The sequence below is a fragment of the Octodon degus genome, unplaced genomic scaffold, assembly GCF_000260255.1.
Source record: "Octodon degus isolate 3935 unplaced genomic scaffold, OctDeg1.0 scaffold00045, whole genome shotgun sequence".
NCBI classification, from domain to species: domain Eukaryota; kingdom Metazoa; phylum Chordata; class Mammalia; order Rodentia; family Octodontidae; genus Octodon; species Octodon degus.
The window spans coordinates 9,999,598-10,009,293 of record NW_004524621.1 but is presented as its reverse complement, the minus strand read 5'-3'; the positions used below and the strand labels follow the sequence as shown (position 1 = coordinate 10,009,293).

Here is a 9,696-nt window from a genome sequence, read left to right as displayed (position 1 = left end):
AAAAAAAAAATGCTAGATAGCAAGATGGTCCAACTTCTGGTGTGACTCAAGAATTAGAGATAGGGCCAATTTGCAGAAGGTGTAGGTTTCTATCATGTATAAACTATCAACCTAAAAACTACAGACATTGTAATCCCAGCACTTAGGAGGCTAAAGCAGGAGGATCATTACAAGCTGGAGACCAGTCTGGGTTACAAGGTGAGCTCAAGGCCAGCCTGAACTGCAATAGGGAGACCCTATCTCAAAAAAGAAAAAAGAAAAAGGAAAAAAAAAAAAAAAAAAAAAAAACACAAGTGCCAGAGCTAATTATGATAGCAAAAGAGCCATTTCTCCTCACTCCTTTTGTTTTTCTGTACTTTAGGGAAGGATTACAAGGTGTTCAGGGTCTCACTACTCGATTAGACTTGTTAGTGATCCACCTATTTACAGCCTCCCAAGTGCTGGGATGACAAGCATGCACCATTACGCCTAGTCTCAATCCCTGTCTCAGGGCACCCCGGGGACAGAGCCAGCATGGCAGGCCCAGGGATCAAAGCTCCAGGCCCAGTGCCTGCTTGCAGGGGGTTTAATCTGCTGAGCTATTTGGCCAGCCCTCTCCTCACCCTTAATGAGGACTGCCGGAATTTATCAGTCCTATAACCAACTGACCTGTTTGTTTCTTTCAAGCAGTTTGAGATTCCAGTAACAGTAATAGTTCACTATTTTTCCTCTCCAATACTAGGAACTGAACCCAGTTTTTGCAATGAGCTACATCCTCAGCCCTTTCTAAGAGTCTCACAAAGTTACATTGGTTGGGCTCAAACTTCAGATCTCCCTGTCTTAGCCTCCCCAACTGCTAGGATTACAGCTACTGTGCCCCAAGTAATGCTTAACATATCAAGAAAAAAAGTAGTTTCACTAAAAGACTGCCAACAGAACTTGGAAGTATATGATATAGAATGTTTGATATAAAATTTATTAAGCACATATCCCTTATTAGCTGATTTTTTTTCTGGTGGTAGTAAGATGAAAATCAACCCTACAAAAATGTCATTCCTTACTTTAAAACAAAACAAACAGCACCATGTAAGTGGAAGCATGCCTTGGGAAGTAATAAAGTTATACACTTGGCATTTTGGGTGCATCAGTCATTCTGGCAACACAAACATAAAGCAAAGAAATTCTAGATTATCTACAAACCTGCTAACATACGTTTAACTTAGAATTTCAGAACAGGAAAAAAAAGCTTCAAACTCAGTTTTGTACTGCAATAAGGCTTCAAATAGCTTGTAAGTACAATGCAAAACTCTCAAATGGATTTTCACTTAAAAAAATTTAAAAAAAAAAGTCTTATTATCATTACAAACAACTCTCCATTATCCACTTTTTTATAAATCTCAAAATGATTTTTAATCCCCAGCTGATTTTTCACTATGAACAAGTACTTGGATACCATCTTTACCATGACTGTCACCATTAATTGGCTATACTTAGGGAATTATAATTACAATGATCCTGCCTTTTAGAACATCCTCAGAGCACAAAGACTCTTTGTACAACTGAGGAGGGGGGTGCCTACCAGAGGCCCCAACAAAGGATGGGTAGCAGCAACAGAGAAAGTGGAGGTGGAGCTGCTATGGTAGACCTCAGTTTCAGTTCAAATTTGTTTGTGAGGTTTTTCTGATGGACAGCAAGGCTTCCGCTCAGCCTCGGTACTTCTCCCATGAGAAGGATGGGTGGAGCCTGTCCTGACAGATGTACATAACCGCCAAGCCCAAAAGGCCATGGAGCAAAAAGCAAGTAAGGAAGAAAAACAACAAATAGCTATCTAAAGTACACCCTTCTGTGCTGTTCTCAGGACCTCAGGTAGGAAGATCTATGAAAAGGAACATTATCATCCCATTGAATCAACAGTTAATACCGGCAATACTGAGAACTTGGTAGCTGCTCAAATATGTGCTGATGTAGTAATAAAAACCTAAGTAGGAGACAGGCATAGTGGTACATCCCTGCACCACTCTCACCATCCATCCCTACTCTCAGCTACTTGGGAGACTGAGGCAGAAAGATAAGCTTAGCATTCTGAGTTCAACAGTACCAGGGGAGTAAAAATATTCACAGGAAGGAAAATCTGTAGAAAAATCAACCCTATTTTTAAACAACATAACACAAAAACCAAATGAAAAACATGTTTTGTAATTTATCAAAGTACCAGCTCCTCTATATCTGCAAAAGTGATAGTAAAATACCTGATTTACTTTCAGTTTGCCCTTCAATTTAGTCTGAGAAACTGGTCACTTTTTAGTTCTGCAGCAATGAAACAGGGTGGGTTTTTTGTTTGTTTGTTTATTTGTTTGTTTGTTTGTTTGTTTTGTGGTACCAGGGATTGAACTCAGGACCCTGTACTTGTCAGACAAGTGCTTAGTCTACTGAGCTATCTCCCCGGCTCTGACATTGGTTTTAACACAAGTTCAGCAAGCACAGTCTGCAGATGCTAAAATTAAAGATATTAGTATAATCCCAGAACTCAGAAAGACTAAAGGAGGACTGCTGTAAGTTCAAGGCCATCCTAGGCTATAGAGTTAAATTCGGGACCAACCTGAACTACATAGCAAGACCCTGTCTCAATAAATAAATGAATGAATGAATGGCAAAGCAAAAACAAATAAAATATGCTGGGCTGGGATATACAGCTCAGTGTGGCATAGTGCCTACCTGGAACAGCGCCTGCCTGGCAAGTTCAAGGTCCTGAGTTCAATTTCCAGGACCAAAAAAAGCTAAGCAAAAAAAAAAAAAAAAAGCTAAGCAGAATGTATAGGCAACTTTTCCTCAACTCAAGGACTATCATAAAAGCACTAAAGAATATCCTTCAACTGCTAGCTACCCTTTCTTTGATGTACAATTTCTTCCTCTTGCCAGTTCTTTCCTTTACTTTTGTTCAATAAAGTCAAATGATTACATCAAAACTCAAAATCTGAGCCAGGCATAGTAACACATTTGTAATCCCAGCATTTTGAGGGCTGAAGCAGGAGGATTAATGGTTCAACCCAACATGGCAACTTACTAACTCAGCAAGTCTGTCTCAAAATTAAAAAACAAACAGGCTCAGGATTCAATCTCCAGTAACTGCCCTCTGCAAAAGAAATGCTTGCAATCTCTCCTTTTTTTTTTTTTTTTTTTTTAATGTATTTGTTACAGTCTTGCTACACAGTTCGGACTCATAGTAATCCTGTTTTAAACTTCCTCAGCACTGGGATTATAAGCACATGCTACCATGCCCAGGATAGGTATATTTTATAGTACTGGGGATATGAACTCAGGACCTTGCACTTGCCAGGCAGGTACTTATGCTGCTGAGCTACATTATATCCCGGACCAATCTCTCATTCTTTCTTCTACTTTTTTTTGGTAGTTTTAGGGAAGGGTCTACAGGGTATTCAGGGTCTCACTACTAGATTGGACTCATAGCGATTCTCCTGTTTACGGCCTCTCAAGAGCTGGGGTTGCTTCTACTTTTTAACCACATGAATAGAAATACATAGTGACAGCTTTCTATATCATGACTTGACAAAACTGATAAACCTTAGCATAATCCCACTATCTTCCACCTGCCCAATATTTACTTCAATACCAATATCCACTTCAGTACAGCAGGAAAAAACTAAAATCACTTTGTTTAATAAGACCTACAGATAAGACTTATTTATTCTCCTTGTACGGGCATAAAGCCCACTTTGTTTTTTTTTTTTTTTTTTTTTTGGTGGTACCAAGAATTGAACTTGGGACCTGTGCTTGATGCCACTGAGCTATCATCCCATCCTCATAAAGCCATTTTTGTTAAACATTTTTATTTGTATTTAATTTCTTTAAAACTCCTTAAAAACAGCAGCAAAAGAACAATGTACTCCTCTAGCCACCACCCTCATTTTAAAATGTAAAAAAAAAAAAAAGAACACTGCAAATGTACCTCTCCTTTGAGCCCCCAGTTGACTATGACAACTGTTCTGAAAAACACTGCCATTACTTGCAAAAGCAGTAGGAAGTAGCATGTCTTTAGTCCACACTCTTCCCTCCTCTCATTGAAGAAAAAAATGAAACAGCAGGAAACACAAATAATCACTTACCAGAAAATACAAGTGGGTAAATATTTTCAAAATTGGCTAAAAAAGCCTCAGGTCTTTAGAAATTCAGGGAATACTAGTGTAGGGGAAATCAGCAAAGAAAAAGAAATTACATTTTCCCCTCAAAGTGAACACTATTCCAGTATGAGAAAATGTGGCATATAGCTACTTTTTCTCCTTCACTTAGCAGATACTTTTGTATTTTTAATGACTTCTTTCATTCTGTGTTTCCACATATGGGTTTTTTGTTTTTTGTTTTTATAATGCTGAAAATCAAAACCAGGGTCCCTGACATACAAGGCAAGCCCTCAACTACTGAGTTACACTCCCAGCACAATACTGGTGTTTTCTAAATACTTTATTCTGTACATATTTTTCCAGCCTCATAACAAAGTTTTTTACCATTTTAGGCTGAACTCTTTGGTTCCGCTGTACCTGGTGATGAAAAGTAGAGCTGAGTCCTTTCCAATGAAAAGTTCAGTTGAAAACTATTGGAGCCCAGGCAAAGTTCAAATCCAGGCCTCATCACAGAGTGGGGAGTGCTAGTTGATAGGACATCTTTGTGAAAGGGGAAAAAGTGCCCTCCTTCTGAAGGAACTTAGTTCCAAACCAGGTCATCATCTTGGTTCAACCCTCACTGTCCACCCCAAAAAGTGTCCTTGGGCTGGGAGCAATCTATACAGTCGTACATAGTAGCAAAAGAACAATGGACTCCTCTGCCCACCACCCTCATTTTAAAAATCTTTAGAAAAAAAGAACAAAAATCACTTCAAATGTACCTCCCTTGAGCCCCTAGTCGACCATGACAACTGTTCTGAAAAACACTGTCATTATTTGCAAAAGCTGTACATAGTGATGAAAAGCCTGCTATAAAACACATAGCTGGGGCAATGCTGCACCTCTAAAGTGGGTGTCCAAAAGAAAAACCTCAATAAACATTCCACAAGTTTCATTATCAAAAGGTCTAATGTTTAATATAAATTATTCCTAAATATATTGGGATAACAGCAAAAAGCCTAGCAACAAAAAACCAGCAAATTTGAGAAAAAGGACACTAGCAACTTGAGGGATGAAAAATTTCCTAAAGACCCAAATTTTCCACCACAAGTTCAAACAGCCAAACTTCAAGTGTGGGTGGGTCATAAGGTCATACGTAAGGTCTCATCTGCAGAAGAATGAACAATCTATCTCTTAAAAAATCATGAAGGTTAAGGGTGCACTAGAACACAGGCTTAGCATGTACAAGGTAACAAACAGGTTTAATCTTTAGCACTCCAAAACTAAAATGGGCCAAGATCGTATAATTTACCTTTGGGTTTACTTTTTCCAGATCTATTAATTTCCTCTCTCTGCCAGACTCTTGTAGCTCCTATACTACAAAACTGGTAGCAGGTGTGGTAGAAAATCTGTAACTTCTAAAAATCAGACCCCAGTAGTTAATAGGCCTGGAAAAATAGTGCTGGTAGGTCATAGGCCCCTCCCGTACCTGTCTGAAAAGTAAAGGGAATTGACAACCTGGATTACACTGCACAAGATCCTCCAAACCCGTCTTTTTTTTTTTTTTTTTTTTTTGAGGAACCAAGGATTGAACTCAGGCCCTTGCACTTACCAGGGAAGCACTTATTCCACTGAGCCATCTCCCCAGACCCTTCTCTTTCCCCGCCTCCCCCCTCCACCTTTTTTTTCCAAACCTATCATTCTTTTAGGCTCTTCTAAAGAGCTAAGTACCACATAGATCCAAATCACATCCCAGTCACCTATGAAGGACAACAGAGCAGTCTGAAGAAGAGCATGAAGATTAGGCTGAGGCAAAGCTAATATAGTTCTCAAACTTTAGTGGCCCTCAGAATCTACTAGGGAGCATTTTCAGAATTGGACATCTGGATCTCTTCCTATACCTAATAAATGGAATGTTAGAATGATTATATGTTGACAAAGCTCAAACTGTTGGCCTAAGAAACTGTTTCCAAGAAAGACTAGGAACTTCTCCACACCTACCAGCAGTCTCTCCCTTGCCAAAATTAGGCTTACTAGGTCAGAAAGGGGTGAAAAAGAATCCCAGCCTGCATAATTAATAGTAGGTTGTGTGTGTGACTAAAACCTATAGCTAACGCTCTTATTATTATGGGACAAAAACACTGTTCTATAAAGAAAAAAACGTTTTGTGTGTGAGAAATATTTCAAACATCCAAAAAGTATTTAATATACTTAATATCTCTGTACGCTTCCCTCAACATTACCAAAAGTTAACTTGCAACTGATTCAAATTTCTTTATATTACAGGTATAATTAAAGCCCTCTGCATACCCTATCCAATCCCATTCCTCATCTTTTCTACTCAGAGATAAGTACTACTAGTGAATATGCTAGCTATTCTGTGCAGGGTTTAGACTATTACTACATATATACATATCTACAAGCAGTGTTATTTTGCATGTCTCCCAATCCTACACAAGTAAGAAAATTCTGTAAGAATTCTTTTGGGACTTGCTCTCCTACGTTATATTTTTTGAGAATCATCCATTTTAATGCACTGTCAATAATTTATTTTTCACAGTGTTACAATATAAATTGTGTGTATATTTCTAAAAACTTATCCACTGCACCTTATGTCATGTTCTTAATCATACATCTTTATTTTTTTCTATATCTAGGGCAGGATCTACAAGGTCTATAGGGTCTCACTATGTAGATGGGACTCATAGTGATTCTCCTGTTTTCACCCTCCCAAGTGCTGGGATTACAAGCATGAGCCACCACACCCAGTCTCCCTGCTGTCTCAATGTGCCCGCAGGGCGGGGCCAGCATGGCACAACAGGAATCAAATCCCGGCTGGCCACTTTGCTCTGCCTAAGCAGGCGCTTTAGTCAGAATCATACATTTTAAACACATTATCTATAATTTATTTTACAGTATCATAATACACAATTGTGTGCATATTTCCAGAAATTTATCCATTGTCCCACTGATAGTTAAAACTGGAATAAACATTTTTTTTGGTCTCTTGAAACAGGGTCCTCTATGTAGCTCAGGCCGACCTTGAACTACGTAGTTATATTCAAGTTCATGGCAAATTTAAATTCATGGTATTTCTCCTGTCTCAGCCTTCCTAGTTGCTGGAATTACAGCTGAATGCCATCATGCCCAGATCTGGAATTAACAATTGTACTTCTTTTACATTTTTTTAAATTTTAAAATTAACTACTTTTATTTATTTTCTTTTACATTTATGTTCTTGGACAAGTGTACAAGCATGTTTTAGAGTATATAACCAAAAAAATGGACATTTTAAGTAGATGACTATGTCACCTAGCCTTCAATCAGACATCACTATACTACTACTAAGTATCTCAGCACTTGGGAGTCTGAAGAAGGAGGATGGTTGCAAGTTGGAGACCAGCCTGGGCTACAAAGTGAGTTCAAGGCCAGCTTGAACCGAACTGCATAGAGACCCTGACTCAAAACGACAATAAACAAAGAAATAAATAGTATTCTAATTATACCTACATCCATTCCCACTAGAAGTACTTTTTTTTTCTTTTTTTCTTTTTTTTTGATACTGGGGATCAAACTCAGGACCTTGTGTTTGCTAGGTAGGCATGTATGCCACTGAACTATCTCCCCACCCCCTGTATATAATTTATACTATCCTACAATCTTCCTCATAATTATCACATTTAATTTTTGCTCATTTGAGGGTGTGAAATGACATCCAGTTGTTTCAATTTGCATTTTTCTCATAAATCTCTGACAAGTAACTTTTCTTATATGTATGTTCATATAACTATCAGATACATTTCTTACAGTGTTTTAGAAAAAAGCCTAACCCATCTTGTCTGAAGGGGGGCAATTCGTCCCAAAGCATCCTGCCAAGAGCCACCACAGCTGGACCGGTTGGGTACAGAATGAAAGAAAGCAGTTAACTTACGGAATCATCCTGGACAAAGGGCTTTAATTAACGCATTTGAGTCTTCCCCTTCACTCTTTTGTCAAGCCATACTTCCACATTACTACAGGCACTTTGAGCCGGCATTCTTAGAACTGGGTGAGGGTTGGGGATGCTAAAGCTAGACCATTTCCATAAAAAGTATTAAAATTGTCCTTCCTCAAAGAAAATAAAGTGATTTCAAATACATAAACTCAATATATGTAACGTACCACCCACTCCTAACAGCTTTCAAACACATCACGTTTGGCTCCCTCTTTGAAACATCCCAATCTTTCTGGACTAGATTTCGCCCTCCCCTCAGCAACCCTTTCTTCTCCCTTCCCCCACAATGAATGATTAGCACCCTCCATTTCCCCCCATTCCACAGATACATTTTCTAGCTCCAGGAAACGCTCTTCCTTCCCTGTAATATGTAGCTCTCTCCTCTTCTAGAACCACAATCTTCTCTCCCTTCCTTTTCCAAAATGTCCCACATTAAAAATAAAAAAATAAAAAAAAACACCTAGCCTCTCACCCCAAATGGGTTTCCCACGAATTACATGACAGGCAAGAGTATGCCTGGTTTTAAATCTCCCAGCTTCCTTCTCCCTTCACGTCTGGGATAACTGTTCTTTCTCTGGGAGTTCTCCAAGTGTGGTAGGTCCAGACCACCTGGAAGAAACTCACATAGCCTTCTGCAGCATGAATCCTTTTACCAGGGCCATGTACGAATTTTTGGTTTTGGCATGACCGAAACTTGGGCCATTTCGCAAAAAGACACGTTACCGGCGTCTCCACAAAAGCGGGGAGGCCTCCCTCTCATTAATTCCAGCTGAACTGACTTAGCCCACGTAAAGGTGGGAAAGGTGGCCTGGCAGAGAGCACACTATACCCACGATAAGAAGTTTCCGAAGCTCTCCCCCATTCTCAAGAAAGCCCTCTCCCCAAGAGCACGCTCCCCTAGGAGTCTCTCCCCTGGGGCTCCCCTGGGCACCACCAAACACTCAAAGCAGCTCCTGAATCTCAGTCCCAACCCACAAGACCAATTTTTTCCAAAGGCAGCCCCAAACGGTTTGGGTGGGTGTGCCAGAACCAGGCCCTAGCCCCCTCCACGTCGATCAATCTCCCCCGGTCTCTCCTCGGCCGGGGCCTCTGCCTCCTCCCAGCCCCTTGGGCTCCGAGCCCCGGCCGGCCCCAGGGTGGCCCTGGGTCCCTGCCACGCTAAGACTCTCACCGGCTTTGTGACCTTGGGCAAGTCACTGCTCCTTCTCAGCCTCAGTTTCCTCCTCCCGGTAGCCGAGACCCAAAGAGGTCCTGCCCTGGCTCCCCTGGGGGAGGGGGCTACCCACTAGCTGAGAAACGCTTTGTGAGCCGCTCGGCGCGGCGGAGGCGCAGGGTTCCCGGGGGTTCCCGACCGGACAAAGCTGAGCAGGGCTGCGCTCCTCCCCCTCCACCAGCTGGGCGGGTGGACCTTACGCCTTCTGGCCCCTCTCCCGGGGACCCGGACCGGCCCCCGCCCCTCCCCGCGCGGTCTACTCCCGGACCCAGTACCTGCTCCAGGCGCTCGGCCGTAAGCGCCGCCACCCTGCGCGCCCACCCGGAGAGGCCCGTGGCTCTGAGGGCTGAGGCGGTCGGCGGCGGCGGGCTCGGGCCGGGGCGGCGGCGGCG

At 41.5% G+C, this 9,696-nt stretch overlaps 1 protein-coding gene across 2 annotated transcripts in view; it reads right to left on the bottom strand.

The window, feature by feature from the left end:
- Nucleotides 1-9,677, bottom strand: part of Rnf38 (ring finger protein 38) — a 147,568-nt gene extending 137,891 nt beyond the window's left edge. For both annotated transcript variants that reach the window (XM_023715928.1, XM_023715929.1), the window contains exon 1: nucleotides 9,580-9,677. The gene's annotated coding sequence lies outside the window, so the exon portion shown is untranslated. The remainder of the gene's footprint in view (nucleotides 1-9,579) is intronic.
- Nucleotides 9,678-9,696: the final 19 nt, after the last annotated feature.